The following is a 9,297-nucleotide window of genomic DNA, read 5'->3' as shown; positions in this document are numbered from 1 at the left end:
TACCCTTTCCCTAAATATCAGCTTGTCATCAATGTTGACACCAGAAAATCTGACATGGTTTTACCCAAATAGCTCTCCAAAATTTTGAGAGTTACAGGGATTAGAAGATTCTTTTCCTGGGGCGCCTGGGTGGCTCAGTCGTTAAGCGTCTGCCTTCAGCTCAGGTCATGTTGCTGGGGTCCTGGGATCGAGCCCCACATCAGGCTCCCTGCTCAGTGGGAAGCCTGCTTCTTCCTCTCCCTCTCCCCCTGCTTGTGTTCCCTCTCTCACTGTGTCTCTCTCTGTCAAATAAATAAAACAAAATAAAATAAATAAAAAAGAAGATTCTCTCCCTAGTTGCATGGACAAAGAGGCCTTGGGAAGACGGGGTAGATAACGTGAGAGAGGTCATAGCGTTGGTTGTATCCTTAAGGCTAGATCTCACTGTCTCCTCTTGGGTCAAGTTGCACTGCACCCCCTTGCCATTGCTAGGTACTTTAATCTGTTCTTTCTTTCTAGGGAATCTCCCCCCTTTCTTTCTAGATGCTTTCTGCCCTTATACACTAAAACTCTAAGTCCAAATCCATTTGTCAGACACACACCTCCAACAATAACAAAGGCAAGCTCAACATTTCCAAGTGCTTAAAGGTGTGAAAGAAGAAAGGTCCTATAGGGACTCCATTGGAGGCTGTCCTCATCATCTTTTTCACCAGAAAGACACATGGCACCAAGCCCTGAAGATGCTAAGAACTGGGTGAGTAATTCAGTGATCTTTCACTGAATTTCTAAGGATGGTGGCTTATGTTTAATTACAAACCATCTTTAAAACATACCTGGTCGAACACTCACCGTCGTTCCTTTTCCAAATGTCAGCTTATTGCCTCCCGTATCACACAATGACACGCCACTCTACAAAAACTCAGTTGCCCACCCATCCCTCACTCTCTGCTTAAATGTTTACTTGTCACCTAAGACTCCCCCCGAGAAAGCCAGCTCTTTAGAAAGAGGGGCTGGGAGTAGAGGCCAGGGACCGCTGGGGCACTCCCATTCCCTACACTGCCCTCATTTTCCTGGAAGTGTGTAGACATCTCCACACAGCATGCCTGCTTTGGTAAAAAGGGGTAGAGATGGCCTCCCCTATTTTACAGAGGAAGAAAAGAGAAGCTCAGAGAGTTCACTGATTTTCTCTCAGTTCCCGGAAAATCCTGCCATTTCTAGTAAGCAATTAAGGCTTCTCACAGAATGACTTCCTAGTTCAGTGATCCACTGGCATCATGCTTGCCAACTATGAGATGCGACAGCACAGGCGGCAAGGGGCCGAGTCCCGCTCGAGGCAGGTACACGGCGGCGGTGGTTTGGACTGGAATCCATTGATGGACCGCTGTGGTTTGGACTTAGGTTATAAAACAGAACGGAAAATTTAGGAACCCGGGTTCCAGAGAGCAGTTTGGAAGCATTCGTTATTCAGACTTACATGGCTTTACTGGCAGTTTTATTTCTTTTCCAAAGAAGAGTTTTTCAGATCCGCCCCGAGGAACACCCCCACCGACTGCTTTACAAATACTGCCAAGGCCCTTGCACCAGGCGCTGGGAACCGGGGCTCCTCCTGCTCTCCCGGGGGAGGCACAAAGGCAGAAACACAATGTGGTGCGATTATACAATTGTATGGTTATTCCTGAAAAGGGAGAGGAACCATGGAAAAAATGAATCACTCTTTACCTAGCAGCCAGTTAGATTGGTCGTCATTGCTTATTCTAGCTGGTTGACAGTTGCTGTTAACGTGAAATAGCTCTGGCTTGGGAGCCAAGGCAAAGTCCTTCCTGTGCTGTGCCTCAGTTTCCCTATCTGTAAAGTGGGGGAGAATAATAACTGCTGAGTGATATTGTTGTGAGGATTAGGATATGTGGGTGGGTCGTGGTGGTGGTCCTGTCGTTCGGTCACTGGCTTTACTTGCCGAGAGCACGCTTCCTTGGGGATTATTTTAGCAATGTCAGAGACCAGACATCAGTGACCTTCCCTCCCCAGACAGCCCCTCTGCCCCCCAACTAGTGAAAGATTTAGAGCTGGAATCTGAGTGCCAAGCATGACCTTCTAGGACCTCTTTCTCACTGGGTCAGTTTAAGCAAGTTATTCAACCTTTCTGTGTTTCTATAAAAACATAAGCTATAAAAATATAATAAGTTCTCTTCTAGAAAATGAGGGTAATAATAGCACCGAACCCACAGAGCTGGGATAGGGATTGAGTGTGCTGATGGGTGGAGAGCACGCAGCACATTGCCTAGCATAGAGTAAGCAAGTAAGAAATCATCATTATTTTTTCTCCCCGGAAGCCAAACACGTCAACAGCCTCCTTTTGCAATGACCTAAAAATGACCTGTCTTCCTCTAACTGATAGACCGGCAGGGCTTTGAGGGCAACAGAAGAGCCACCGAGCAATTTGATGAAAGGGTTAAGTGATTTTGTGAAAATTTAGTAAAAGCAGCATCCAGCTGCATGGGCTGGTTGGACCAATTCAGGGGATGTGGAGAGGGCAGCCTTTAGCCAGGCAGAACCGGGATATGAGCAGAGATGGGCCAACAAGCCACATTTTCATTAGTTGAAGTGAGAAGGATCTCAAAGCACATTCAAGAAGAGGATTCAATGCTCCTCCACTTACCAAGATTCACTGTGAGCTGAGTTCCCTTCCCAAATGTCATCTTAGAACCACTGGTTTGTTGAACACTGTGGTGAGGGGCTTTGCAAAAACCCGTGGCATCAACTTAGTAATGACCCCAGCTTTGCAGAGCTTCCCAAGAATTAACGGCTACCTAACTTCTTCGACTTCAACTCTAAGACAGGGTAGGGAGATGGTATGTTTCTTCCTGGTAGCCCAGGGCTGAGGGGCTGAGGGGTATATCCAGAGATACGCTTGCCGCTTTAAGACACCAGAAGGCTTAGCAAGCCAGTTCTGTATACATAGTCTGTGGTCCAAAGCAATTGCATTGCTGGGTGCAATGTATCATAGAATACAAACGCCCACTGGGAGAGAAATTAGCTCTGCAGTATTTTTAGGTAGTGTTTGATGGTCATAGTCATTGTCTGAAGACAAGACCAGCATTTTCATTTTGACTTTTTCTGTCCCTGCCCCAGTCTGCAGATGGCTGAGCCTTTCCCCAAATATCAAGTTCAGCTATTGTTCTTACTTCCCCCGCAATCGACATGCAATGATTTTATCTCCCTTTGGCACTTTGGGGTTCTGTGTCAAGTTCATTTAGTCTTGGACAAAGAATGTCTGGGGTGCAAATGGAGCTGCTTTGGCAAAAGACCAGGATGTTTTTCTCCCTTGGGTTGGGCCGGGTCAGAGCTATGAGCTGGCTTGGCTTTGCCCTGGACCAGCCTCAGCTGTGTGACCCTGAGCGAGTTCATAACCTCTCCGAGTTTCCGTGTCCTCATTTGCAAAATTAAAGAAGTGAGTTAGGTGGTCTTTAAGAACTTTCTGAGCGAAGAGTTTTTGATTTGATTCTCTGGATTTATCAAAAAATGCTTGGCAATCCTCCCCCTGCCCCAAGGGCGTCTAGTCCTCCTCCTCATTTCCTAAACAAAATAAATAAGCAAGGTAGGTATCTACTTATTACACAGGGAAATAGAGTTTTCCAGGCCTACCATCTGCCTTAACACTTAATCTTTTTAGAAGTTTGCAGTCAGGAGTTTGGAACCGAATCCTCAGGGGAGAAGTGTTCTTTCTCTGGAGCTTCCAGATAATTCAGAAACCAAACCAAATAAACCGACACCTTTGGTGTAAAGCGAGTACTTACTAAGTTTCACTCTCACTGCAGTTCCGGTTCCAAATGACAATTTCCTATTTCCTTCCTTCCCACAGGAGCTGACGCCTTGACATAAACTACAGGCTCTTGCTTACCCGCAGCAAAGGTGGTTTGATCCACAGCCTTTCCCACAGGGTAAGGGAATTCATCATCTAGCCAAGAGTTTCAGCTCTCTGGGTACTGAGGGGGGTCGGTGTTAACACTGGGTCTGAAATGGAGGTACTTACCCACGCTGACAATGAACTGAACCCCCTTTCCCAAGTGAGGTTTCTTAGCGTCTTCACACAGTGCCCCGGCCCTTTACCAGAAGTCCCTCCGAGGGCTAGGTTGCCACTTCCTGTTCTCAGACCTGTCTCTAGTGTAATCAGGGGCTCCATATATAATGAGGTCATTTAGGGTTGCCCGTCCTAATGCAGCCAGGACTCAGGCTGTGAGGAGAGCAGGACCGGGCATGTTAGGATGGCTCAAAGCTCTTCTCTGGCTTCACGGGCAGCTGGGACCCCTTATCCTGAACACTTAGCAGCCTGTTCTTTGTTGCCCACCCGTAAGAACTGCCTGGTCGTTCTCTGCTGGTTCTGACCGACAGCAGGGAAGGAGACCCCCGTGGGCATCAAGCATAGGAGGGATGCCAGGCCCCTTTTTTCTTTCTTGGAAAGATAGAAAAGTACCACTGCTCCTAGTTGACTGCTGGGAGCCTAATTTCAGAAACGTATAATTCTTGAAAAGCTTTCCCCATAGACTTATAGATCAGCTCAAGATAACTTACAACTGGGAAGGTAAACCTGCCCTACAAAATAATGAAATACACACTAAAGCCGATCATAAAATAACATTTTTGATTACCTCGTGTTTTAGATTTTCCACTCTGTTGTGCACATTTTTTTTTCCTTCTGAAGCTCAGCTACTTATTCAGGGCCACATTCAACTGTGTCTGGTCTCAAGGGTAAATCTGTTGTGGCCATTCATCCAGTCTCTGACCCACTGATAAAACCCCCTCCTCCCTTAGGGCATTGATCACATCTTCTCAGAACAGGCCCAGATGAGCCCTGGGAAAAACTCTAGGCACTTAATAAATGTTTGTTAAATTGAATTGTATTAAACATTCATCTTTTGTTCCTAGTCCTCGAGGAACACTTGACTATCTCTCTGACAATTTCCAGATGAAAAAAAAATTAATTCTGCCAGATATTACTTGCTGAGTTTCATGATTCTTTTTAGTCTTGGTTCTAAATGTCAGTTTCCTCTTAACCCTGTTCCCACGGGAGTGAACACCTTTACAAAAACCAGAAGCGTCAGCACGGTTGACAGGCATGTGGCGTCAACTTTGTTCTGTTTCCTCACTAGACGGAGACACCTGTCTGTCCCCCGCAGTGCCCCATCTTCCCTGGGGAGTGTCTGCCCTGCTTCCCGCTTTCAGAGCGGAGACAAGAGGGGGCAGAGTCGATTTCAGGGATGAAGATGATAAATAAGATATCAAAATGTTATCACACTATGCAGAGCCGCCTTCTTCTTCTTCTTTTTTTTTTTTGGCCAAATTGATATTTCTTCCGAAGGCTGTTTTCAGCACTTTCTCTCTCCCAGATGCAATAATAACTGGATTCCAAGTTGGCATCTGGGCCTGAACCTCCAGGCTCTGATGAACCACACATATTGAATCAAGAAATTATGCTACCCCCCGGTGAAGAAGCGGGCTTTGCTTTTCCCCTCGCTGGGCAACGAGGAGCTCAAGCAACATGCACGGGGGAATATAAACTCGTAACTCTCCTGGGTTAGCTCCGCAGCTTCATACATTAGTATCCTAGAGTGAGACCCGGAAGGGAGCTTAGTGACCACCTGGGTCAATGTCCTCATTTTAAAGATGAAGAATCAGAAGTCCTGAGAGGTAAATTCGCTCAAGGTTGTGTAGGTAGGTAGAGGCAGACCTAGGGCTAACACTCAGGACTCCTGAGTCCCAGTCCTGCCTCTGCTGCTCCCTTCCTGTGACTCAGGAGAATAAGGAATCTTCCCTAGGTAATTGCTGTCCCTCATGGCTCTGTGGCCAGCCCTGTTAAACAGTGGGTAAGCCATACAAAGAAGGGGTTTAATTTTGGTGCATAGTTTATAATTTCAAGAGCGATAGAGAGCATCTTAATTCACTAATTTTTTTTGTTTTCAATTTCTTAGGCTGCAGGCAGCAGCAATTGATAGGGGAGGAAATGGTCCATGAGATTCCAGGGAAGCCAAAGGGAAGATAGAGATTTAAAAATTTGCCCTTTACCAGAAGGATAATCCAACAGAAGGTTGGCTCTGATTACCCTTGCTCTGCGGGACTCATTGCAGGAAAGACATCTAGAGCAGGTGGCAAATACAAATCCGCGTGCTGTTGTCTCCTGCTCCAGCTCCCACGACAGATATTGCTAATAGACACATCGCTCTTCTCGCTCTGAGTCTGCATGCGGCCTCAGGAGCCTTCTTAACCCAGTGCTCTAGAGAGCCACTACCCGTGGCCAGTCACAGAATCTGTTCACCCTCTCACCCTGGGGAATAATTGCAGAGAAGACCTGATAGAAGCCTCGAGAAATCCGGTTGGCAAGAGTCGGGTCCCACACCGCCCCATCACAAAAGGTGTCACTGACCTGGTTGGACCAAGACCGTTCTTCCCACAGGCTGCTCCAGACGTGGCAACGGCAACACCACAGAGTTTCACTTCTTCCTCGCGGCTCTCCTTCAAACGCTGGCTTGGGGCAACAAACGATGGTGGGGTTCTTCATACCCGTTCTTGCCCAAAGGGCCTTCAGCAAGATCCTTCCCCAAACAGAGGTCCTGGGGGTCCCCCGGCCTGGGCGTGAACGACATCTGCAGGACCTCAGTCCCTGCCTGGCATGCTTCCTGTTCTCCATCAGCCCAGGTCTGTCCTGGGGGGCTTGGAATGGAATGTGGCACAGGGAAAAAGTGATGGAAAACCCCTTTCTCTAGACCATTCAATTCCCATCACCACACATTCAGATGCCTCTAAGCTTTTCCTTTAAATCCCGGTTCTATTCTTTCATAAAAAGAGATCTGTTCGTCCATATCCACCCAAGGAAATTTCCCCATGTCTTCTACTGCTGCGTTAGGCTTTTTGTTGACAGGAAAACGCCCATCTACCCTCTTAGGGTGCTGTCTTATATCCTTACAAACGGTCCTGTTTGAGTGACTGGGGAGAACAGGCCAACGGGGTAGCAGCTGCAGCTCTGGGGTTGAAAGGGGACCGGGAGCAGAAGCAGCAGCTTTGACTTAAGTGGTGAACAAAGAATATTTTCCTCCCCTGACCTGTTTTCGGTCACCATCCCATATGACCTATTTATGGAGACGGGCTAATTAGAGCAGCAGAGGGCGCTGCAAGGTCAAAAACAGAGCTGCCCACCGTCGTGGAACTGGGGAGAAAAGGCTTTCTCTGAGTGAGGGCAGCGACCAAGAGCCAAGCTGTGGGACAAGAATGGTCTTGCTTACCACTCCCGCCAGGGACCCCGCCAGGTCTGAGGGCCTCTCTGGAGGGGTGATTTCAGGCTAATGAAATCAGTCCAGGCAGTTCAGGGCACTCATGGCTTTGGGGAGCTGCTGAGGCCGCAGGCATCATAGTTTTAAAGGGGCTGCAATAGAGAAATTCAAGGGCGCGAAGTGTGTAACAGGTCATTACATCTTGAGAACTTCTCTTACCCTGAGACGTTGGGGGTTACTTGGCTGTACTCAGCTGCACCTTGTGGCCTCCCATGAATAAGCCGGTTGCAACTTTTCGAAACCTATGAGCAGGGTTAGAAGGCCCATTTCTCATGCTTAAGGATTTGGGAAGAGCACAGTGGGCTCAGGGCTCAGGAGGGGGCGGAGCTCTAGGACATGCTTGCAAAACAGACGGAAAATTAAAGATGTGGGTCCCTTTTTTTTTTTTTTTGACCATTACTTGGTACAACATGACTTTTGCTAGATTTCACGACTTTCTATTTTTAGATTTACTCAGCACCTTTTCTCTAAATATCTCTGAGGGAAATAAAGCTCTCAGGAACTATAGGCAACAGCCTATTTAATAAACATGGTAAGAGTGACAACAAAAGCTAACCCTGGATCATTTGCTGGGCGTCTTGCATATGTTATTTCATTTAATTTTTCCAGCAGTCCTGTGAAAAAGCTAGTACGGTCACCTCCGTTTTACAGATGGAGAGATTGAGGCTTGGAGGGCTCAGGTCATGCTGAAGGTCATGGAGCAAAGAAATGCTGGAGCTGGGTAAACCCGGGCACCTGGTTCTAGAGCCCCACTTCTCTTTATTTCATTAAAAATTAAAAAAAAATTTTTTTTCCTGCTTCGTTGAGAAATAATTGATGTAACATTGTGTACATTCGAGGTGCACAGCCTTTGTTTTGATGCTCTTATGTGTTGCAAGATAATTACTGCCATCGTGTGAACTGGCGCCTCTAGCCCATGACATAATTACCACTACTTTTTTTGTGGTGAGAACATTTAAGACCTTTTTTTCTTTTTTTATTTTTAAAGATTTTATTTATTTATTTGACACATAGAGACAGCCAGCGAGAGAGGGAACACAAGCAGGGAGAGTGGGAGAGGAAGAAGCAGGCTCCTAGTGGAGGAGCCTGATGTGGGGCTCGATCCCACAACGCCGGGATCACGCCCTGAGCCGAAGGCAGACGCCCAACGACTGTGCCACCCAGGCGCCCCAAGACCTTTTTTTAAAAAAAGATTTGTTTATTTGAGAGAGAGAGAGCACACACATGCAAGCGGGGGGCAGAGGGAGAGAGAGAATCTTAAGCAGACGCCGTGCGGAGAGAGGACCCTGATGCGGGGCTCGATCCCAGGACCCTGCGATCATGACCTGAGCTACAACCCAAAGTAGGATGCTTCACCGCCTGCGCCATCCTGCTGCCCCGCGGGAACATTTAAGCTCTGCTTCCTTAGCCACCTTCAAGTATCTAATACAGGCTCATCAGCGACAGTCACCAGGCTGTACGTGAGATTCCCAGAACTCGTTCGTCTTCTAACTGGCGGTTCGTACCCGCGGGCCAACATCTTGCTGTGTCTGCTGCCCCAGCCCCTGGGGACCACCACTAGTACTCGGTTTCTGTGACAGAAGCTCCTTCTTCATCATGACACTGCTCTGCTGTTCCGAGAAGTGCCCTTTCTGAAGGGATGTCTCTCAAGGACTGTTGGAAGGACAGCCTGTTGGGGAGAGTCATGAAATGCCACCCCAAGGAGGTCTCAGTGTCTCTGCGTTCTGGGGGAAGCATTAGGGCTTGGGGTGTCCCTCTGAGAGAGGGTGTCTGAAGCCGTCTTCTCTCTTCTTGGCTGTGGTCAGGTGGAAATGATGTTGGGCAGAGAGAAGCCGAGTAGCAGCTTAATCGGAAAAATTGCTACTGTCTAAATCAGGAAGGGAACACTCAGCTCTTTTATAAATATCAAGGCTGCTGATACCTTTAGGGCAGGGACAGACACCAGAAGCTGGGTGGGGACTGGCAGAGCTCCGGGATGTGGCCGACTTGGAAGCTC

This window comes from Ursus americanus, chromosome 35 (genome assembly GCF_024610735.1).
Source record: "Ursus americanus isolate L20-20 chromosome 35, mUrsAme1.1.p, whole genome shotgun sequence".
In the NCBI taxonomy this organism is placed as follows: domain Eukaryota; kingdom Metazoa; phylum Chordata; class Mammalia; order Carnivora; family Ursidae; genus Ursus; species Ursus americanus.
The sequence above is the reverse complement of the archived record's forward strand: the minus strand, read 5'-3'. Positions refer to the sequence as shown.